This window comes from Ornithodoros turicata, chromosome 6, assembly GCF_037126465.1.
Source record: "Ornithodoros turicata isolate Travis chromosome 6, ASM3712646v1, whole genome shotgun sequence".
In the NCBI taxonomy this organism is placed as follows: domain Eukaryota; kingdom Metazoa; phylum Arthropoda; class Arachnida; order Ixodida; family Argasidae; genus Ornithodoros; species Ornithodoros turicata.
The window spans coordinates 9,778,068-9,802,951 of NC_088206.1; the positions used below are offsets into that span (position 1 = coordinate 9,778,068).

Below are 24,884 nucleotides of genomic sequence, written 5' to 3' on the forward strand. Positions count from 1 at the left end.
ATGATGTAGTGAAAGAATTAAAAAATAAATGAAAAACGAGCTTCAGGAACATATTTCGTCCTTCACATACGGCGATGTGTCTTCTTTACGCGCTGTATTACGGTTCTAATTGGACAAAAAGAAGCACATCAGAGAGAGAGAGAGAGAGAGAGAGGGAACCAGACTATAGACTGATATCATTTAATCTACACAATTTCCGACTTGCAGCATTAATATGAGACGTGTAAATTGCACATGTGCCTTCCTATTATCGCCCAGATGACGCCTAGGGAGGCGTCTCCAAGCTTGTGTCGTCCTATTTTAGTTTACCAATGTGGTCCTTCGTTGTCGCTGTCAAAGGTAGACATCGCTTTGGCAGCAGCCTAGACTTCTTCACTGCGTGAGCCCAAAGAAGTGCTCACATAACAACATGAACAACATTCGGCAATGAGTCGCAACTTGAAAGTAATGTGTTAGAAATCCAGTTTCATCGCTAATTAAGTTTAATTGGAGAAGGTAACTTCTTCCTGTTAGGCGGTCAAAGGCACTCGCACAAGCCACGCAAACGAGGTGATTGCGGGCCGCGAATTTGACACCTCTGCGTCAGAGAGCTGATGTACGTGCGCCAGATGGATTTCGTCAATGGTTAGAAAAACAACTTTCCCAGAGCAACCCCCCCTGAACTTCCCCCTTTCCTTGATCTTTAATAAACATATCCCCCCTCACCCCTGAGCAACCCTGTACGATGTGCCTCTGTAAGCCTACCATATACAAACCAGTGCACAACTATCATTATCTTCTTTTCCCCGCTTAGCCTTGGTAAGTTGCAGATGTTATATTCCTGTCGTACTCGTGATGCAGCGCGGCACTGCCCAGTAGGTCAACTGTCTGCAGCATGGTAGAGCTGTAGCAAAAAACACGAAAGCAGCAAGCCACACGACGGCAGAGGCGGAACATTGCATGGATGGTGGGAAAGACTTTCATTCGAGCGTTCGAAGAGTGTAGCGGTGGTGCTGTGGTGGCGTTTGGGTGTACGGGTCGATAGCACTTTCATGCTTCTGTTGATTCTGGAGGTGGCATTACGTGGTATTTATTGTGAGCTGCACAAATGTGCTATTTCTCTCTCACTCTCTCTCATTGTTTCTTTTTTTTTCGTTTGCGAGATGTAGTCAAATAATGTAGTAAGACATAAAAATAATTAGGAAAATAATTCCATGGAGAAACCTTTTCGCCGACGGAACGTTTGCTTGAAATTGCAACACAGGCTAGTCCACTTATACTTAACAAAATGAACTCGCACAGAAAAGCACCAGACAATTCATAATTCAACCAACAAGCTTCGCAACTAATGGACACGAAAGTTAAATTCCCCTTACTCCCGAGTTACTATCGAGTACAAGTGAGCCTAGGCCACCCATGAATAAATTTTTCCCCACAATCTTGTAAGTCTCAGCTTCCACAGCATCCTATAGTTGACAATACAAAGTCTCAGCTTCCAGGACGCTGTCAGGGACAGCCATGTCCGCAGTCAAGCACGAAAGATTCCAGCATTGGTTTTTCCTATTTCTATTCAACCTTACTATGCAACCATCGCAATTCCTCTTCAACACCTTCATTGGCATCATCATTACAGGAGTTTTCCACCAAAGTGACTGGTGCAAGTGGTGCGGGCCTCACACTAGTGAAGCCAAAATCTCCATTTAATTTTTTGTTAAGACCAAACCAAACCGACCTCTTCAACAATGCAACTACATGTTTGTTAGGTTATATATAAGCTATCGATTTTTTCAACTCAAGGCAATTTTACTTAATGTCACTGCAAGTCGACACGATTCGTGCTACTGCGCACCATTACCTGAAATGACGTAGTTGTGAATGATGTCAAATATTCTTTCGTCAATGACCCTCTGGTTTGTATTGTATGGTAAATTTTATGTTGAACACAAATAACTAGCATCGCCTGAGGCAATATCACTAGCAATTCGTGCAGTAATGTACTCGTAAGTGTAAAAGAAATGCATAAATGCAAAAGCGCGAAAGTGACATCGCACTTTTCGGAAGGCCGGTTTGTCATAACTTCCTCCTTCTTTCTTTTCTTTTTCTCTCTTTCTATTTCTTTTTTTGAGACGGGGACAAAATTATAGCTATCAAGTGCTGAAACATTGCTATGCTAGAACTGAACCCCTCATTAACTGCCATGGTGTTCTATTATTGCGTCACATTAGATGTTGCGTCATATTATTGACAAAGCGATAGCAAAGAGAGCTAAAAAAGGAAATCATTGCGGGAACATCAAATGCATCCGCCGGAGCAAAAGCCTACGACTATATTTCTATTGCAACACAGACACGATCACCAAACGCGGGCCACATTCCTGCAAAAGGGCAAAAAAAAAAAAGATATAGATCGCGAACATAGTATACCCTGTAATACGTATAAAAAATTTACGTTCTTTTCGCCATGTACCGGAACCACAAACGAAAACTGCACTTCATTTAACGCACACACATACACGCATAAATGGGATGATGATGAGCTGGGTCATTCTCCGCCGTTATGACGGTACACTGCCCCATTGCGCTTGTGGAAGGGATGAGGAAGTGATGATGATGGAAAGGTGTCCGGTTAGAGTTCGTCCATTAGTCCTGTGCAGGAGAGGAACTCAGCAACAGCTCGTAGGTCTTGCATCAGATGTGAGGGGTCCGACCATGGCCCGAGAATTTTGGCTAAGTCGAACTGGCGTTGATCGACGCGTTGGAGAGCAGTTTCCATGAGGGCGTGCTCGCGATCGTACTCTCCGCAGACCAGGAGGACGTGATTTAGGTCACCACGCACACCACACGTGGAACAGAGGCTGGACGCGCCGACACCGAGGAGGTGTTTGAAGGCCGGTGTAAACGCCACATTAAATCTCAGGCGGTGGAAGAGTGTGGCAAAGGAACGCGGCATTCGGCGGGGGAGAGTAAGGCACAAGCTGGGGTAAACGGAGTAAAGCAGAGAGTGGGTGGTGATGTCACGTTGCCATTGAGACTTTACCATGGGGCCAGTGAGGCTTGAGACGAGGTAACGGCGATCCCCCCGAGACAAGCTAAGGGCTTCATTCAAGCTAAGGGCTTTGATATACTGAGTGTTATTCTACAGGATGTTCAAAATTAAGCTTTCACGAGCGCTACGCAAACACAGCGATGACAGGAAACCGGATGATAACTTTACTCTACTTGTGTAAGAAACAGGTGCTGCTAATTATGTGGCACCTGTTTCTTACTCAAGGAACAGAAAAAATAGCACCAGTTTTCTTTTGTTCGTTTATTTATAAAGTGCTAGTGAAAGCTTAATTTTGAACACCCCGTAGAATATCGTTTTTGTGGAAGCAGACATACGGACGTCCTGCTCACGGTGAACGTTAGAGACAAAGTTCCGTTGCTTCTTTGAAGTGCACAGGAAGAGTTTTCGTTGATGATGTAGAGTGAATTAATGGACGTTCATGGTCATGTTTGCGTTCGGGCTTTCTAATAGACTATGTAGTCTGTATCTTGTTTAGACTTTTGCCACCAAAGAATGTCCACGGTGCACCAGATTATCTTGCTTTCTAAAGGACGACATCGGGAAACGTTGGCTTGTGCCACGCGCCTCCTTTTGGAGAAATATTATGGTAGGCGTGGGAATATGGTTGAGGAAGCTTTTGCATTACTTTTGGGAAGAAGAAGATCTTCCAGCTTGGCGGGCAGTTGATACGTGACTCGAAACAATGCAAATGTCCTAACTTCACTGTCGGGGTCTCGTTGAACACAATATTGATATTACTGATACACCACACACTGTGACAACTTCCCGGCGAACAGCATCGTGTTGCAATAGGTAGCAAAATGAGCTAAAGCGCATTTAATCAGCAGTTGCTGGTACAGTTGCAACATTCTGGCTGCCCAATTCGCCCTCATTTCGTGAGCAGATGCAAAAAACAATTCGCTCACCCAAGAAAAAAAAAAAGGAAAATCACTTCAAGGAAGTGCCTGTTCCAGTAGCCTGTGTTTCCAGTTCCAGATGCATCCTTAACGACTCACCCGAAATCTCTACGTCGTAGCGCAAGCTAAGCCGCAATCACTTCGCTGCGAGGAGTGATAATCGCCAGGTAAGCCCAGAGAATTAGTGATGCAGCAACTACATTCTTTCAGGGTGCGACAGACTCCGCAGGTAATCATTTCTCGCTTGACACGCTCTGGGACTCTCGACGCGTGAAGGACCGACGCGAAAGTTTGGGTATTGTTGCACAACCCGTGACGTTCCGTCACGGTTAGCGCGTGTGAATTGCTAGTTTGCTTCGCCGCAGGGCAAGAAAAGGGCAACAAAACATGAGCCGCTGAAGGATTCGCGTCGCGTTTGCTGTCGCTTGTAGCGCGAGCGCGGTTTCTGCTTAGTGAGCAGTAGCTGTGCGTCTGGCATCTGGTGTGTTGGTAATGATGCAATATTTAGAAATGAGAGCCGGAGGAAGCGCGGCGAGGTATTAGATATCTGTGCTCCTAATAATGTTCACATCCCAGTGTCGGATTTATGTTTTCTCGGTTGCGTACTTGATATGGTAAAGCGCGAGCACGCACTTCTTTGTGGTGTTGTGTACCTCGTACACCAACTCCTTTCCCACGTAGTGTATTAGCTTCTACGCCGTGTGAGAAATTTATAAGATCGGAAGCTATTTATGCGTACGATACTCTCAGGCTGCTTTGGGGTTACAGAGGGGGTCGGGAATTTGCACAACGTTTATTACATCTCTATGTTCTTTTTTTTAAATGCAAAATCATGGCAGAAGGTAGAGATGAAGTATCACAAGCGTATGACTTGCGTCTTAAAGTCCAGCCTTGCAGGGTATCGAACACTGATCTGACATAGCGATGTATGATAAAGACATGAGCGTGAAATGTTATGGCAAACTAATATCAAGAGTGAACAGGGAAACTTTGGAAGGTTAACTTCTCTCTAATATGTACCTGACTTGAAACTTAGCAAACGCTACCAATGTTCCGCCACCACCGAACTCAATTTTTTTTTCTCCTCTAATCTAATCTTTCGTCACATCATTATTAAGATTTTACCGGTCCCTGTATATCAAGTGAGTGAGAGTGAGTGAGTGGGAGTGAAAAAGAAAAAAGAAAGAAAGAAAAGGAGAAAATTGGCACCACCAACGTGGAATCAAGTGGTAATGCGTCTACATGGTGCTACCAATGTTCTGGGTCTGGACTTTACCAAGGATACTAGCAACTTCGCGGTAAGGTGCAAGTTGCTCTGTGGACACTCGTGTGTCGCCGTCCGGTATCGGCCGATGCAACAGATGAGGACAAGGTTCCAACAGCTAATTATGATAATGACATCTTTTACGCTTTGCAAATTTCGCTGCACAGCCGTAGCCCAGAATAGGAGGAACCGGCTGGTGCATCCTAGGCTCTCCACGGTGACTCAACTGGTATACAGACTACTTAAATGACATCGTTTTGTCTCTAAAGGTCGGCGGCCGTGTGGCATACAACTCCGAGAGTTTTCAGCAGGGTCGGAGGCTGTCACGGGCCCATGGATATGATCGTGTGTTCGGTCAGGTTTTGTCATATTGTGAACATTTCGTAAACAAGCGAAATAAATATTCTTTTCAAGACTACTTAGAACACAGACTTTTTTTGTTGGGTGAGCAGGAGTTCTTGCGACAGTGGTCCTGCCGCCACGTTGCTCTTCACAATGGACATGTACGCCTAACGGGCCTTATGTATACATAGTCTGTTTCTCTTTGTTAGGTAGTTACAAGTTAATGAACTTATAGTACGTACCTCGTATTTCTTGTATACTGGGACTGGAGAAGTTAAATGACATCGTTTTATTTCTAAGGGACGGCAACCGTGTGACACACACGTCCGAGAGTTTTCAGCCGTATCGGAAGCTGTCACGAGCCCATTCATACAGTTCATGTTCGGTCAGGTTTGCTCATGTGATGCACATTTCGTAAACAAGTGAACAACAAACCGCTCAGCCTTGCAGCAATCTTGGGTCCTTGGTCTAACCCTGTGCAGCACCGTCAATGCCTGCACTCATTCTATGTGGTCCTGACGTCTTCTAACCTGCTTGAACTTCTGTGACCTCAGAGCTGTTGCCATGTATGCGGAGATGTGTTGTTCACAGCATTTCATCTCCGGTAGCCGACCGGATGAACTACTATCCCATCAGTTACGACGGACTTACGTGTGTGATATCTCATTTGCGTCTGTCATGTGTGTGTGTGTGAGTGTGTATGCCTCATCTTTTTCATCGTCATCCCACTCATGTACTAACCCACACGCACTGAGGTATGGTACCGCATGTTGCGGTGAATCACCTCATCACATAATCATTCATGTAGTTGTTGTTGTTGCTGTAAACAAGTGAAATAAATATTCTATTCAGGAACAGGCTTAGGCTCTTGACTGGTTTTGAGATTGTACGCTTCTTCATAGCAGAGAGGCGATAAGCAAGTCACATGTTTGATAAACCACAAGATGTCCGACAGGAGACGAACGTGCTGTTTTGCGCGATGCTTTGCGTCAAACTTTGCTTCAAGCTTATGCGCCTGACAAGGGAACCAGACGCATGCGAATAACGACATCTAACAACGTCATATAATCCAATGAGAGATTTATACCTGGCTGCGCTCTGGAGAATGCGGCTTCCTCCAATTGTCAGCGATACGAGATCCGCCCAGTGATTTATCCAGAACCAGTGTTGTACCCGCTACCCGAAAAAGGTAGCGCAATACCGATACGCGCTACCTGAGCAAAAAGTAACGAAATCCCGATATCGTTACACGTGCCTAAAAGTAGCGGAATACCGCTACCGTTACCCGTAAAAAGTAACGCAATACTTCATGCGATACTTTTTTTAGGAAAGAAACAAACAGTAACGTTGATGACGTACTTCAAACGTCTTAAAATAATAAAATAGAACAATATCTCAAAATAATAAATCGACGCCCAATGGAGGTTACACGTAGGTTGCCTGAAGGCTAAAATTTTGAAAACCGTTTTTTTACAGACCGTTTACCTACTCGGTATCCTGCATATCTTTTTCTCTTCCTCTAAAGCAAATAAAGCACAAAGCAAGTTACCGATAAAAGGCTCAGCAGCTTTGTCACAAAAAGATTGCCCGGAACGAGAAGTTAGTAAACATACCATGGTGTGCTTTTTCAGATTGGACGTTGACTTCCTTGACGCACAGATCCCACCGAGGCGCATAGTAGACATCTGAACACCACGCTACTGTTTTGTACTGTAGCAGGCCATGGTCCCTCCATTGCAGCGGACAAGAAATGGCAACTGTCAAGCACCTGAGCGTACGTGGTGCAATGTCATGAGGAATGTCATGACTCACAGCGAGGACGGCTCCAGAATGGAGTGACGTCAGTTTGCAGACAACTCCGACAATGCACCAAATCTTCAAGAAGGTTCATCCCAAATAGGGAACACGTGGAGGACACATCCCCTTTGTAAGATAACGGCCTCTGTGCCCTCCTTTCGGCTATTTGCCCGGTGTTCCCAGAATGAGTTGTGATATCGGGCAGCTTGATCGAAGGCAGGCAGAGTGGAGGTTTGATGATAGGTCGAAGTCGAGTTGTCGCGAACCCCAGCTCGGAAAGTAGCGGTAGCGCTCAAAGATTGCGCTACCGCAAATTTGTAGCGGAAGTACTTCTTTCGTTACCAGTTTAAAAACGTAGCGCGATCTCTACTCCGCTACCGAAAAAAGTAACGGATACGGTAGCGCCGCTACTAGTAACGGCGCTACGTACAACACTGTCCAGAACCCCCCACCCCCAGCACCACCCCATTTTCCCCTGTGTACCACTGTGTACCAATGTGACCTAACCGTTTCTGCATATTGTCTGCATATTTAGACGTTTCGCGCCTCATATTTGCATGCATATTTTGGAAGATTTTTGTGTATAGAGTCCCTAGCCCTATACTTATCAGCAAACTGCGAACAGGCAAGCAACAGCGTGGGAACTGTGATTTCCGACTTTACTCTGTTTACTCATACGTTAACTGATTCACTTTGCCTGTTTACCTTTTTTAGAGATGGCCAAGCCGACCTTCATCTGACCTTTCCTTTTTCGTAATTAACGTACTGCCCCCCCCCCCCTTTCACTGACTATATTAATATAAAGCTCGCTAACCCTCCAAACAAGGAAAAATTCCACGAGTGCATAAAAGGGAATGCGTGCCTCATTATCAGGTGCTGTCGTCTCGACGACTTGTCTGTAGGTCACCTTCCCCGCAACACCTACACACTCTAACACCTGCTGCACTTAGAGCTACTCCAATTTTGCCATAAGCAGAAAAAAAAAAAAGAACCGTCAGAGACGACAGCATGAAGAAAAAGGAGGGAAACTGAGATTAAATTGTTTCACGTTGGCATTCGTAATGCCACAAGGAAGCAGAACTTTTTCCTGGCGAGGAAGCTCTAGGGAGACAGCCCCAGGGTGTCACGTCACGGGTTTACATTCTAAGGACTGGTCCTTTTTACGCTCTCGTTAGAATCCGTCCTGAATGAGATTTCTTTGTTCTTCTTCTTCGCATACGTAAAAAGCGGAATGAATGGGTTTTTGTGCAGCCAATGATGCGAAGACGAAAAGAGGCAGAAGCAGCACACATACATATGTGTCACAGGAACGAAGAAAGTACCGCAATCGTTTTCGCTTAGAAAGTTCGCAATCGTCGCCGCATCCTTGGACGAAGATCGTCCGAGATACTTCAAAATGGTAGCAGTTTACTACCATTAGTCAACCGGTTAGACCGGTTAGTCAATCGCGCCAGGAATGCAAGTGATGATCTGCATAGCTCTCCTCTCACGAAAACGGGCACGAATATAGCAAGGCCTAGCTGCGGAATCATGAATGACAAACTCTGAATACCCAATGTACCGTCACTACGCATGCGAACACATTAACATTTTTGCAGCAGTGAAAGCTCACCTCTCTTTTTCGAGCACGTCAGGGCTGCAGCCTACCGTTCCAGCTGCTCCCTATTTGTCAAAAAGGCGCACTAACGGTGGGGTGTGATTTCCACCGGCTTAGACAAATATTACCGGCGTGTTGTTATGAGCAGCTCTGTAAAGTTGGACGGGGGTAATTTATGCGTTTTGTGTTCCGGCACACACTAACGATAACAAACAGTCGGAGTTTGAATCTAGACTCCAAAGCGCAGACACACACGGACGCAGAAAGACAAACACACGTGCGCTACTTACAACAGTTTACTAGAGAAAGAACAGCAGCATAATGCGCTGCATAATGCGCAAAAACACAGATTTTAAACCGCCACCTGATGCTACCTGCGTGACACAGAGGTGGCATCTAATGTACTGCTCCGTAGACGAAAGCATGCTGGGCGAACGCAATGCATCCTGGACAGGTACTGGTCGCACGTCACAGAAAACGTCAAGGCACATGTGACCTTAAAAATGGCCGCGCCCGTGATCGGCAGCCAAAACGTTTGTAAACAAATGCGGTTGTTGTTTCTGCGCGACGTTTTGGATGTCTTTCGACCACGGTATTTATTTTATTTTTTGTTTGATAATCTCGCAGTAAAACGCGCAATTTTGCACATAAGGCCTCGTACTGTTGACGATTTCCAAAGATGTGATGACGACCGCGCGTTAAGACTCACTGAGCCGATGCGGTGCACTTAAACTAAGGAGAAATGGGCTACCATGTTGCGGAAGAAGCACCGCATAGTTTATGCTGGCAAAATAAGTTCATCTCTTGGCTTTATGACGACGGAAATATCTCGGTAAGCGGCAAGATGACATATACACAAAGTCACATGACCTCAAAATGACGTTTTCTATGACATGAGACCACGACATGGTGGCGGTTTTGCAAAAAAAGCACCCGCTTGAGGGCGCTTTTTTTCTTGAGGGTGTGCAAACGGCTCAATCACTACGTGCTCATTTCGCTCTCGGTGAGAAATGGACCTTAAAGTAGCACAGAAGTCATTTTTAACACCCAGTTTTCTTCCTATAAAACTGTTAAGTAGACCAGTAAGATGCACCATGCGAAGTAATTTACACCACGGAGTCATAATTATCGCAGAAATTGAATTTAAAATACGCCGCAAAAAGCGACCGTGCGCAACGGTGGTGAAGAGCAGTACCAGCATGTGATCTGCCTGGAACCTCGTGCTGACGCTATAAGGGGAACGCTCGTTGATTGGCCGAGAGAAATGTTGTCTGCTACTCCGCTGTCGTCTGCTACTCGGCTGTTCGGGGTTCTAATAAAGCCTTTCTCCTTGCTCGGTAATGCTTCGGCTGCTCCTTCTATCCCCAATTCTCCGGGAGAACTGGCAAAACAGGTTTACGGCGGCAAACAGACAAGGCGCTCCCCCATTGACCGGCGAACCAGAACGAGTTCTCCTTATACCGTCATCGGTGACGTAGCATCATACCTCCTCATCCTCGTCATAGCTGGAGTGGTGAACGCGCGGAGCTATGTTTATGTGAGTTTTTTTCTGGGAAACAAATTGCACACATCAAAACCTTTCGCGCTACTCGGTATAATGACACACACACTTTCATCAGATGTCTTAATCTGAATTTTTTTTTTTGGATCGCCCTCTGTACTCCTTTAAGAACCTTCGTAATTTCTGTGAGGTCGTCGCGATACACTTCAGTTTGGAGTCGTCAAAACCCTGTGATAACTCTGTATTTCGAATTGATATGTGTCATTAAACCCGATATGATTTATTTGTCTCTGTTCCCGTCTGGTATTGTTTACCTCAAACGATTGAGGTTGAGGCTTGAGGTTCGGTCAGGGAAAAGGAATGGTTTATTTTCGAGCGATATATGAATGACGAGTCATCTGTTTCCTCGATATCGTCGTACAGTACTCGCCGATGGATAGAACAGAATCTACAGAAAGGCGCATGCGAAGAATACCGGTCAGGTGGAGCCCAGTGTTGCTGGAGCGCTATTCCGTGGAGGAGCGGCGAATCACTCAAAGGAAAACATTCGTGCCACATGGTGATAAGAAATTGTGTCCACCGAAACATCATATGGTATGGACTGATGTCGCACTCCTACTTCAACACGTTTCTAGTGCGGAGTCTTCCTTTACGTCCAGGGAAGATAAATGGTGTCACATCCTCCCAGGACGGGGCTGTGCGAGGCTTGTTGCGGTAGTGTAGTACACAGGCTCCAAGCGCGCTTTCGCGATACTCATAACAGTACGATGACATCCATCCGAATGGTGTACTTTCTATACATGCCTTTCTGCACCGCTTCCGGTTTGGTGCCAAAACGACTTCCGGTGGTGGTGGTGGTGGTGATAGGGCTTGCCATTGTCGGCCTCACGTATGTGGGCAACGTCACGACTCACGCCCTGGGGGAATGTGCGTCCTGGGCCGACTTCTAAGGGAACTGTGCCGACATATGTCTGAAAGCGTCTGAGGAAAACCCAGGAAAACGACTTCCGGTTTCGCAGCAAACACGCTCTGCGCCAACCACTATGCCGATTGATACAGTTATCGCTTCTGATTTGAGGGGAGAGAGAGTGAGGGCAGTATACGCCTTTTTATGACAATTCAAATTGTCACAAAGAGGCGTACTGTCCCATTTTCAACAAATAGGGAAAGTTAAAGATATCATTCTGCATGTTGGCTGGTTCCGAGCGTCTTTAGTCGCGGAAGGACCGGAAGTCTTCGTGGCACCGGAAGTCGTGACGGGGGCTTGTTTATGTTTACCTGAGAACGTCATGTAAAGTACCCGGTAAACGTACTGTGACATTCCTCCTAGCAGGTTTATATTGCGGTTCATCCACCTGCTACCAAGTCCACCAGGGTCAAATCATTTGGTACCGAGGATGACTATGCTGATGACTGTGCTCGTTACACCACGGTACTTGGTGAATACACTGAAATTGAATCCAGTTCAGTTGAACGTGTTTACTAGTAGCATGCACTCTTAAAAACGAACTTCACCGCACGCTCCTATAGCCGACCTTCATCTCTAATGATATCGTTATCTGCCCTGGGGGCTTAATCTCTTCATTGTCGTTACGGTCGTTACAAGCTAACGAGTGGCGGGAAATTCAAAAAGGTGGGCACGTGACACATTGCGCGTGTGACGTGTACCACGGCCTTCACGTATCGCGTAAAGAGCGCCGTGCTCGTGTTTTATCACGTGCCCCTTTTGAAATTTCCCGCCCGCCTTTTTGAATTTCCCACCACGCGTTAGCTTGTAACGACCGTAACAACTTTGAAGCGATTAAGCCCCCTGATTCGTTGAAAACGGGAGGCGTACGCCTTTCTGTGACACTTATGCTGTTCATAATTGTCACAAAAGCCGTACACCGTGGAGTGTACCAATGCGAACTATTCGCCTGTTCCACAAACACTGAAAACTAGGACACGGACCGACTGAAAGATTTGCCTTCCACGAAAAAGCTCCGATGCTAATTCCTTACAGTGAAAAGAGCGGTGTGGGATGTCACCTGCATCGCAAACATGTACCTCAAAAACTTATCAACCCCTGATTTTAACAGTTGACATTGTAATAAAAAAAATAAAAATAAAACCACAAGGACATCAAGTGTTGCTTCACTATATGCATGGGAAACTACCGTCACGTTGTTCGCCGGTTTCCACCGGTTGACTTTACGTTTCAAAATATTACCGCCGAAAGACGCCGATTCCTGGTGAACAAAATAGACACCGATTTCTCCCACTGAATCTCTGAAAAATTAAGCACCGAAAACCGGGAACCCTAAAGAGGGGCAACGCATAACCCAAAGGGAAACAAACATTCATGGAGCATGTGCTGGTCTTTCCCCTTTTTTTTCCTTTTATTCATCATATATTTGCTTAGCAATCTGCTTCCCCGTGACTCATAACTGTGCACCATTCTTTTATTCGTTCTAGAATATCATATTGCGATGGAATTACGTTCCAAACATCAATACATACTCTTCAACTTATACTACCATCCGAACCATACTGCACATGAAACGTTATCAAAGTGTTAAACACAGACTATATCCGTCCCCGAAGAATTGAACCAGTACTTAAACGCGGAACTTTTTTGCGCAACTTACTACTTACACACGAGGAGCTATAAAAAGAAGTAAATACGCCACAGGTTACGTTTGTCAAATAGTGTTTGTGTTCTTTTGTGTGTTTGTGTGTTCCCCCGGCACTGGCGTTTTATCGCTTTTAGAATATTACATTTATGTACAACAACAACAACAACTAAATCATGACTATGGCCTGGGGTGATTCACCGCTTGAGAGCAGTACCCTACCCCATTACACGAGAAGCATGAGATGTGAAATATGAAAATGAAGTTATGTGCAAGTACAACTCGAACTCCCGTCCTCTGGTTGCGCAACGCTATACGTCGCACAAAAGGAAGAAGCACATGAAAGAAGCGCCAATGGTCCTTGAGATGCAGGGGAGGGGAGATGCAGGGGAGGACCCTACAGCGTCTGGAGCAAGCCGGTAGCCAAGAGGAACTCCAAGAACATCAGAAGTCCTCGACGGTGTTGGACATGGCTCTGACATGGGCCAAGAATTGCAGCCAGGTTGAACGTCTGTCGGCTAGCACCACTCAGCTGAGCACAGAGTTGCCGCCTCTCCGTTTCGTAGAGCTTACATTCTATTAGGACGTGCTCAATGTTCGCTTCAACGCCACATTTGGAGCATAGGCAGCTGTCACAGTATCCGATTCGGCACTTGAATTGGGGAGTGAAGGCAACGTTGAGACGAAGCCTGTGCAGGAGGGACGTAAAATAGCGTGGTAAACGGTCAGGAACTGAGAAGGACATAGTGGGATCCACCGAATACATGAGATACCTGTCAGTGATGTCCCGACTCCACTGCTGGCGAGCTAGTGGCTGAATGAGCGCATTCAGAAGTGATCTCCTGTCTCCTCTTGATAACACCGTTGGTACAACAGTCCGAGACTGTTGGGCAGCCGTTGCCGCTCTGTCGGCTTCTTCGTTTCCGGTCAAACCACAGTGACCCGGGACCCACTGCAGGGATATATGATGACCGTGATCGCTTAGAAGCTGAACCTGATGGAGGATATCAGTGACAACTGGGGCGAGCGATCCACGTATTCCCATGTTGGCTATACATTGAAGAGCAGCCTTTGAATCTGAGTAGATGACCCAGGCCCGCGGATAGTCACAGGGCGTCTTACGTAGAAACAACAGGATAGCATATAACTCAGCCGACGTTGATGATGTGCGGTGTGAGAGACGGTATCCATGTGACACACCGTCAGTTGGAATAACAAATGCAGACGATGAACATTCATGACAGGAGGATCCGTCAGTGAAAACTGCAGTGTGGTCAGAATAGCGATTGTGCATCATATCCGCTGCAAGCTGTTTCAGAACTGATGTAGGCACTTGGTTTCGTTTGACATTAAGACCAGGAACTGACAATGCGATCGATGGTACTGGAAGCGACCACGGAGGCGTCGTGGGCACCACTGATCTTGCAGAAAACGGGGGAACCTTAGGTTTCACTTCCATGAAACAGTTGTATGCGTTACATTGCTTACGGCGACAAACTTTTGCTATTAGTGGATGGCGGCGGTGGTGTGCTCTGAGGCGCAAGTAATGATGAATGGTCTCCCTCTGCCGTAAGACTTCAATGGGTATTTCGCGGGCTTCTGCTATCACCATCCGCGTTTCCGCGGCTCTCGGGACGCCAAACATACCCTTAAGCTCCGTGCTAGAATACACCGCAGTCGTTGTTCTTGCGTCTGTGAAATTCCGTGCAAGACTGGTAGGCTATATAGCAGAGTCCCTCGGACTAGGGCTTTGTGGATGGCCAGAAGAGACCTCTCATTCATTCCCCACTTCGGCCCAGCAAAGTGGCGAATGACGGAAATCCACCGGTGTGCCTTTGTGTCCAGGTGATCGATGTGTTTCTTCCAGGACAAGTTGGAGCCTAGGATGACACCCAGGAATCTATGGTGTGCTACCAGCCTAAGAGGCGTATCGCCAAGGAAGAGCTGATACCGATGCATATGCTTCCGAGTAAAAGCCATGACTGCTGTTTTCTCAGTTGATATATCCATGCCTGCCTTCGTTAGGTACCGCAAGATGTTATCCAGGGAATGCTGAAGACGGCGTAGGATTGCAGGCCTCGATTTCCCAACAGTCCAAATGCAGACGTCATCAGCATAGATAGATATATTGACTTTAGGGGCGATACAGGACTTTAGGCCTGCCATTACAAGGTTGAAAAGGATAGGACTTAAAACGCTGCCTTGTGGTACGCCCTGAGTCAAGACAACTTTCGAAGTGACTCCTTCTTCTGTGCGAACAGAGAGTGTTCTGTGGCGCAAAACATCAGCCAGCCACAAGAACATTCTGTCGGGAACGCCTGCTTGCAACAAAAGATGCAGAACGTTGGCATGACTGACGGTGTCGTAGGCTCTCTTGACGTCCAGGAACACTGCCATGGCTATTTTCTTCTGGCTCCTCGCTTGCTCGACGGTGGTGACGAGATCGAGAACAGAGTCTATAGAGCTACGATTCCGACGGAAGCCTGCCATCTCTTCGGGGAAGGTACGATGACCCTCAAGCCACCACTCCAGTCTATGCAAGACCATTCGCTCCAAGACTTTACCAAGACAACTCGTCAGGCTAACTGGACGAAAGGATGACAGGTCAGATGGGTGCTTTCCAGGCTTTAACAGTGGGACTACTACGGCATCTTTCCAACACTGCGGCACTTCACCGCTTCTCCATGATGTATTGAAGACATGGATCACACAGGAAACACAGCCGTCACTAAGGTTTCGGATGGCTCGATAGGAGATTCCGTCTCCACCTGGCGTCGATTGTACTCGTGACAGGCACACCGCGGCTCTGAATTCACCCAATGTGAAGTCCATATCCATCTGTTCGTTCACCACTGGTTCTCTTCGTGAGATCGCCTCGCGGAATACGTCAGTGTTTGAAGCTTGCGAATTTGCGGATATAATCTTGCAGAAGTCCAGCGCAACAGAGTTCTCGGACCGCATGAGAGACAGCGCTAGCACTCCCAAAGGATTTTTGGGCGGGAGGGTCTCTCTCAGACTCCGGGCCACGCTCCACACTCTGGCAGCGCGAGTAAAAGGCGACAGCGTTGCGCAGAATTGACGCCAGCGCTCTCTGTCAACATTCTTTAGTTCCTTCTGTACTACCCTGGCAGTATGCCGGGCCTCTATGATGTCTTGAAACAGCCCCGATCGTCTAGCCTTTCGTTCAGCTCTCCGCCTTTGCGCTCGTAGTTGTTCCACGCGAGGATTTGTTCCCATATGTCGCGACAGGACATTTATGTACAAGTTTCACACTCCACATACGCGAACCCAGAATCCTGTACTACGAAGATGTAGTACTAATTACGGTGTTTTCCAATTCACAAAACTTGGAGCTCAAACATTTCCTCATTTACTTGTGCCAAAACAGCACTGCATCGTTTCGCTCATAACGTTTATTTCATACTCTCAAAAGTCTGAATTCGTCGTATTTTTCATAAATATATCGTAAGTCAATATTGTTATAAATGAGCCACTCCATGACCTTTGTTAATAATTTGAGATCCCCACAGATATTTCTCACTTGAGGACAATAATAATAATAATAAAGCTAGGAACCAAGGAGCCAAGATATGTAGAAAGGCTCCCTGCACGGTAGCTGGATGGATATACTCCATGATAGGCAAGCCTGAGCGATGGACAAAGACACGTAAACAAAACACAACATGATATCTCAAAACCAGCAAAGACGCTTCAAATGAGATACGTGCCGCTGAGAAACGTCTCTGCTGGTTTTGAGCCATCGTGTTGTGTTTTGTTTATGTGTCTTTGCCCATCGGTCAGGCTTGCCTATCATAGACATTACGAGTACCGGAAATCTCATGGCCGAGCCACGGTTTCGATTTCAGCTTCCGGAGGAATACAGGCGTGGAATGAGGAAACAGGAGGTGACATTATGGCGGATTCTCGTTCGGGAGGAAGTAAGAAAACCAACAGGTTGTAACAAAGAAAATCAACCACAAGTTGCGCCAGCAGGGCTGATGTTGTCTATCGTTTCATATTTGTATTCTTGTTGCGTGCGTCCGCTTTTTCTCTCTCCCACACTCTCTTCAGAAGAAAACAAGAGCAGCATCTTAAGGGGGATGTCATACGGTGCCATTCGATTCTACCTGATGAAGCAAAACGTATATTAGGACGGTTCGTTATTTGGCGGTGTGGAACTGCCACCTTCGAGCGCACACACACCCTATGGGAGGAGTGAAAGGATTTTCATTTCTTTAGTCAATTAGCCACGGGTGTTTTATTTTTATTTGTTTTTCTTTTTATTTGTCTTTCCCTTCCTATTTTCCTTTCTTTTATTTCCTGGGAATAGCAAGCCGCCGTAGCGGTGGCTAACCTTTCCCTCCTATTTTTTTTATATAATAAACATATTTCCCCCACCCCTCCCCCACGGGTGTTCCACTTTAACCAATATCATAAGTGCATTTTTGTTGTTGTTTTTTTTCTTTTTAGTAGGGCGAAACGCGAAGCCGCGTTGTCGGGTTGATTGATGTCAGAAATTGTCATTGAATAAACCTCTTCCCGAGAAACGTCATCATGACATGGTACTCGTTGGAACTCGTGGCGCTGTCGAACATTATGACGTCATTTGTAGAGGTCTATCAGAGATGATGAATTTCGGGTGCGTCGGAGAAAAACGTTAACGCCACAGTTCCACGCCAATCATATTAGCCACTAAGCCGCTGGTGTTGTTTTTCTTCTTCTTCTTCTTTGTTTTTCAACAAGGACCAGGGTGTCACTAGAGTCTCTAAATAAGCTGCGTCATTTGGTGACTCCAGGTGTCACATTGAACGGAGCACTAAGCTCGTGCCACCGCAAAAACGTCTCTCGAAGTTCATTGCACTTTACCCAACGGTAATACAAACGCTCCCTTGTCAAACATAAACACGCCACCGCTGAATCAACAGGTAACTAACTTCGAACTGCTCGGAACGGGAGAAGACGGATCAGCGCTCAACTTGCGATGCATCCCAGAACAAACCAAGGATGCATTTTGGTGCCAAACAAACCGCGACAGAACACAGAACAAGCGCGCAGTTCGTTCTCACGAACGAGCTTGCGATTGTTTGACGTTTCTATGAGGCCATGAGGGAAAGTCAACAGATCAACCACGGCCTCGATCCATTCGCGCAAACACCCCTCAACCTGTGTTTACCAAAGATGAACAATCGATACGTCGGCACTTACTGACGTCTTCTTATGCAGGAAGCAGGAAGCGAAAAATGAAGTTGTACATACCAAAGGTTGTTTCGACAAATTCTGACAGTTCTGTTGTGTGCACCTTATTTATTCTTTAATATGCTGAAGCTTTGTAGCACGAACCAGCGTGCAGGTCCGTCCGTAGTTTTATTGAACCATGTGACAGTTCCATCAGCACGTGACCTCGAGACTGTGTGCGCGGTACACAAAAAATTTTTCCTATAAGTTTACTGCATTTAAACGTGTTTGCCATAATGGCCAAAGACGCAGCCTTTTGTATCCTCCTTTTTGTAGCCTTTCTTTCATTAACGTTTTTTTATTATTATCATTTTTCAATAGCTACAACTTTGTGCCGCCACCTCACACTCCCTGACGAAATTGGCGAGCTATTTGTAAGGTCGTGTAATTTTTCTCATTTCTGCTACGTGATTATGTGTTGGATTTACAACGTTATGAAATACAAGTTATCCGGTAGCACTTTGCCCTAGATGATATGCGAGCAAAATGACGCAGAGCTTCTAAATTTCTCTACTTTAACTTATGTGGCGTAACACAGGGTGGGACCTCGGATCCTTCAGTCGCGCCAGTCCTGACTGCAAGCCGTCTAACGCGTTTGTGAGGAGATAGCGCGAGAGCCCTGCAGTTGCATAGCGTATAGAGGAACATTGCTATCAGTTATAAGTGGTAACGAGAAGGCGGACGAAATGGCGAACATCGCACACCTGTCATCGACAGAACATCTAGTCACGTTTTCTAAGCAGGACAACAAATCTCTCCTAAAACTCTCCTCCTCCTAAACTCCTAAATCTATGACCGATGACATCCGTAGGACAAAATGGCACCAAGCAGACAGTGGTCCGTCACTGCTGCGCACGCTAGACCCGGAGCTGAATTTTACCATCCCTTCAAGAACGCCCAGACACATAGAAACTCTCCTGCATCGTCTACGCCTGAATGTGCCCTATGGTCGCCAGTTTCTTCATAAAGTGGGCAAGGTGGACTCGCCCAACTGTTTACTTTGCGGGGCAGTGGAAAACACTCAACATATCATCGTGCATTGTCCAAAACATGCTGCACAGAGAGGCATCTAGAAGCAGACCCTTGGCCATCTCGACGGCAGGGACTTCAGCATAGAGAAAGTCCTAGGCGCATGGGACGCTAAGCACAGGGACACGGCCTTCAATGCTCTTGTCAATTTCATTGTGAAATCCAGACTAGAGACTCTATACTAGACGGTGCGTGGACATTACAATGATCCTTTGATGTGAACGGCGCACTCGGTCCTGCGTGGTCGCCCCGGTGAACTTTTGCGGTGCGCTCGCACCTTCTGCTTTGTGTGTGTGTGTGTGTTTTTCTGTTTTTCTGATTCGTTTTCTGGATTTTTGTGTGCTTTTCTGTTTCTTTCTGGGGTAGCAGAATTCACTTGCGCGAATTCAACCTCCCCTTATTATTTAACAAACCACAACAACAACATTGTTATTACGTGGAAGTTCGAGAACTGCGGCAATGAACCTCAGGAGAAAAGTACAGCACACGAAGATGAGAAAAGAAATAAAGTATTACCGCTCACCATTTCCATGTGGCGTTCTGCCGTCCGTGTCCCCGTACCAATTTCTTTGCGCTTATTCAGCAGGACTGCTGCAAAAGTCAAAATATATATATTAATACGTATGTTTTCTGTGTGTGTTCAGATGAAGCAGTTAAGATGATCAACTTTTCTGATGATGACCAAACCATAAACTTGATTTTCTCTGTCTCAAGTGCCCAATAAATATTATACTACCAAGTTTTTTTTTCTTCTTGTTTTTCCTTTCGCCACAGTTAACTACGGTGTGAAGGCTGATCGGAAGATATCCAAAATTGCCGTCTAGTAGAATGACATGGGACCTACAGTATACGGTTGGCAGAACGCTCGCACTCAACAACAACGACGGCGTAAAAAGTGATTCTGGAAATAAGTTAAATTAGTTAAAAATGTTATTAATAAGTAAATAGGAAGGGAGTTGCCTCAGGACAGAAGCCGCCGATATTTCGAACAGAGACTGTTCTTCTTCTGGGCACCGTCCTCATCATATTTTGGCGGTGTAGTACCTCCAGTGCTCTGTGTTTGTGTCGCTTATTTTAGCTCCCCGGCACTGCGGGTTTTAGCGCCTTTAATTGTGGACAAACTACCGGCATATAACAAAAAGGGAGCGTGGAATAAGACAGGGATTTCATGTATAGCGCTAATTCTCGAAGTAACTACGTTAGAAGGTGATAATGTAAGAAACACATAAAATGCCCATCGTATGCCTGAAATGCGTGATTGGGAAAATTGGAGGAAGATAAGAATCAGAAAAGAACAGATGGGACTTAACTCATTCACTAAAACTGGACAAACACGGGTATCGCTACGAATTACCGCTGTTGAAATACATTGTCTCTGTTAATGTCAGGATTACTTACAGAACAACAACAACAACAAACGAAAAATAAACAAAGAAAAGAACGACTTCACTTCAGCAGCGACATTCGTCCGCAATTTTGAGCCAAGCCGACGAATATTAATCCTTTCGAAGCCGAATGCTTTTGTATCCAAGCTCTATTGCAATACTCTACTCTATTACAATACAATAACGAAGTTTGCAATAAAACTGGTCGCGGTGAGATGCCACTCAGCCACACGTGTGCTGACATGACGTTGTTCTGGTTCTCGCATATAGTGCGTTTTCGGCGGGCGTCGCATAAAGGCTTCGTAAGTCTCAAAGCGTATGAGCAGTACCGAGGAATCCATCATACAGCACGATCCACTTGCGTGTCCCCGTAACCAAATGTGAAAGAGAAACTTCGACAGAAGCAGCAACATGCCTCGCCCAGAGACTTCATAGCAGCTCTTCCGCTTTGTACATAAGACACAATGAGCAAGCACCGCTTCTAATAGAAGACGCCATTCAGGAATAGAGAACCAATCATCTGCAGTGCGGACGTATACCCAACATTCTAGACCCATTATGAGGATCGGGGATGAGAAGAATGTCCATAAGACATGTTCAACATGCACTGCTCTGATGTGACATCGTTCAGGAATATGGAATCAATAAACCGTAGTGTAGACGTACCATCCTATAGGCACTTTATACGAGGACGGGAAGAAACACTCCAATAACGTCGGAGAGACAGAGAGAGATTTCTCTTTCGAGTATGGCCAGCGTATAGCCATGAGAGTGCCGACCAGAGATGGACGGTAATAAACTTTATTATAATAATGCCTTAAACTCGGGATCGCGGGTTTTCGGAGTTTATTTTCTATAGGCATGTGCCCCAACCGAATCCGCGAACCCTCAGATCCTCGAATCCTATAGGCAGGGATTCGAGATTCGGGAATCCGAATCCCACTGTCTTATATTTGATTGTTTCTTATAGTTTCACGGAAAGAATTGAGACTTATGAGTTTATGTATTTCCTGTATAGTCGATGAACAACTTGTTAAATAAATAACATTTTGGAAGAAGTATACGGGTATGTTTGCTCCTGAAAGTGAAGTATTGTTTAGCTTGTTTCTCATTAAGCAGAGATATCAAATTCTGCTTCAAAATACTATACAGTAGAGGTGTCTTTTTTTTTTTTAACTATTTCTTTGAAAGAAACGATTCGAAAGATTCGAGATTCGCAGAACCTTCCTTGGATTCGGATTCGGAAATTTCTTGATTCGTCTCATACCTAATTTTTCAGCATATACAGAGGGTGTGCCGGCGGACGCTCTTGGCCATATGTTGCTCAACCGTCAAATCACTAATTACCTAAAAATCGTTAATTATCTTTTTAATTATAAAAGCTACGAGGTTGTTCCAACGAGAACATCTGTTCCTTTCGGTGACCTGATATCGTAGCCGTTTTCAGAACAAAAATCCGTTCGGTAGATCGCCTGCAAAAAATTCGTGAAGGAACACCTTTTTTTTTTCTTTATTTTGTTCATTGCGCATCTTCAGAGACCCGTCTTTCCTTCACCCCCAATGTGAAAAATCTGTATCGCCTAAAAAAAGACACCCTGTATATAATCTAGAGGACGAAAATAAGCAACCTGTATAAGCTACTCCATAACTGCGTACTGCTCCTGAGTGAAAAAGTAAAGTCAGAGCAGAGGCCCCTAGCACATTAAGCTTAACTGTATTGTCTTTAAACATATGTCCTTTGATGGATCACCCTTTGTCCTAAACGTAGGGATACAGTGTACACGCTAGGAATAAGTAGGAGTTATAAGAAGCCCATAAGTCTTCCCTGTTGCATACTTATGCTAATGGACTCCTTCTCCTCCTTGCAAAGCAGATTTAACGGCGAGCAGCACCACCACTACATACTCCTACATGCGATCGCCACTCAACTACCCGTACCCTAAGTACTCTTACATGTACCTACAGCATTACTGAACTGAACATTCGTGGGCGAACATGTAGAGAGCAACTCACCAGGGGTGACATCATAAACTTTGTTATGTTCCTCACGGTCTAGTGCATCATTCCCACATCTTACCTCCACCCATTCCCATCCTGCACGTGGCTGCCCCTTCCTGTCTTTTAAGGCGGGAACGCTGACAAGGTTTACCACTCTTGCTAATAGCCAACTCACTATCTCAACGCACACGAGGCCGATAAAGACAAAAAAAAAAAAGCTACGAGGAGGTATAATAAGGAATGGGACATCGGACAAATGAAATTCCAACTTTCGTGGATGCCTCGGCTGATTACACTCCGACGTGAGTACTCCAGCTTGGTAGTCCGTCTCAATTGACTTCTTCGAAAGCTGCTCAGCCTGGCACTCTTGTTGGCTTCTGCTGGCTAGATGAACTCGACATCGCTGTCGTGTTTTACGTTGCGTGTGCCACAGCTTCATTTTCAAAAATTAGCTTCGACTATGTCCCATAGAGGTTGAAACTGCAACTGCCTTTGAACGGACTTCAAGGTGACCTTGTAACTTCCCTCGTAGGTGTGCTACAAGGCGAATAACAAACAATGCCCCAAATTTGACGTACCCAAACTTTTACGCAGTGCTACTACAAACAAGATCCACGTACTAAGATCCGTGCGCTAAGAAACAAGAAATCGGTGTCCCCTTTTCTTGATTTCGTTCTGCTTTTATTTTCTGAGCTCCTGATGCTGGTTTTGGTTAATGTAGTAGAATACCCTACTCATCATCATCAAAATACAGTTGTTATTATTATTGCTTGCTTTTCTTTTGTACTGCAAAGCCACCTATCGACTGCTTCGTCAACTGGTATACTTAGTTCTACTTCAATTTCCAATTTATCCAGGGTCAGCAGTGAAACACCTCATATCATCACTATCATTATCGTCGCCATCACAATCATCATTACCACACACTTCTTGTAGTGACGTTGTGGAACGTTTGTCTTTCTGCTTAATTCTTTCTATTTTCTACGCTAGTATTGCGCTACTTTTTTTGTGGAGTAGCGGGTAGTGCTGATCCATTTCTTCGTTTTGGTAGCGTGTACAACACTGGTGGTATGGAAACCTCCTTGAGCTTAGTATGAGGGACTCATGAAATGTCGTACACGGAAATGAAGTCCCCAGCGCTCAACGAATTCCGCGAGCGTGTTAGCCACGACCACCTTCATATTTCAGTTCATATTGTTCGGCCCGGGTGTGCGCTCAAGTAGCATTGGATCAGCTCAAGAAGCCGGCAACTCACACAGTCATCTGGACGCCATTAATTAGCAATGAGAGCAATTTGGAACCCCCCACAGTAATTAGGATCATTCAGTCAGTCATTACACTAATTGGGGAGCATCTAAGACGTGTCCGGACCACAGTGTGAGTTGCCGGCTACTTGAGCAGATCAAAATTAAAAAAATAGGTAGAAAATAAAATAAGAAGATAGGAGTAGAGTGGAGAGAAGGAGTTTAGTTGAAGGTAAATGATGCCATCTTCGCCTCGCGATAAATTTTTTATTCCGGCGACAGCAGAATGTATTCAAAAAGGCTTCGGGTGTGTGTGTGTAACGCCAGCCCAAGGCGTGTTGATGGGAGCGCACTGCTCTGTTTGGTACCCAAACTTGCAGCCAGCGATGGTGGAATGATTATTTTATTTTATTTTATTTTGAGTCATTATCGGCTCAGCTATTTACTGAAGGGCTATGAACACATGTTAAGTGCTTTGGTTCAAAAATGATGATGAGAGCTACAGTGTGTAGCGAATGATGTTCACATTTACCCGTTCTGCGCTATAATATTCTTGCAAAATATATGAGTGCAAGGAAATAAAAGGAAAACGAAGTGAATTCACTCCTGTATAATGATTGCTGTGCAGAAGCACGGCACCGTTTTCTTCGTGGATGTATAGCCAACATGCATTCCTTTCTTTTTTTTTTATTCGCGCCGGCCGAGTGGCGATATCCTATTACATCCGGAACGAAGACCTATTGTTTTGAGTTCACATACATGTGTGTGCTTTCTTTTGATGATGGTAGGATAATTATTGACCTGAGGAATAATGTGGATTTATGTGGTTGTGAAAATAGACTTTGTGTTTGTGAGTGTGAAAATGTGACTGTGTGCCTGTGTGTGTGCGCGCGCTTTTCTGAACCAGGGACCCCACTTGACAAGTAAGTGCTATCTGTT

At 45.5% G+C, this 24,884-nt stretch overlaps 1 protein-coding gene across 9 annotated transcripts in view; it reads right to left on the reverse strand.

Annotated features, from left to right (window-relative positions):
- Window positions 1-24,884, reverse strand: part of LOC135399023 (trissin receptor-like) — a 456,620-nt gene that overhangs the window by 138,040 nt on the left and 293,696 nt on the right. For 7 of the 9 annotated variants that reach the window (XM_064630652.1, XM_064630649.1, XM_064630659.1 and 4 more), the window contains one exon: window positions 19,842-19,909. The gene's annotated coding sequence lies outside the window, so the exon portion shown is untranslated. Of the gene's footprint in view, window positions 1-19,834; window positions 19,910-24,884 lie in introns of all 9 variants that reach the window. The other 2 variants (XM_064630654.1, XM_064630655.1) reach the window with 2 other exon arrangements.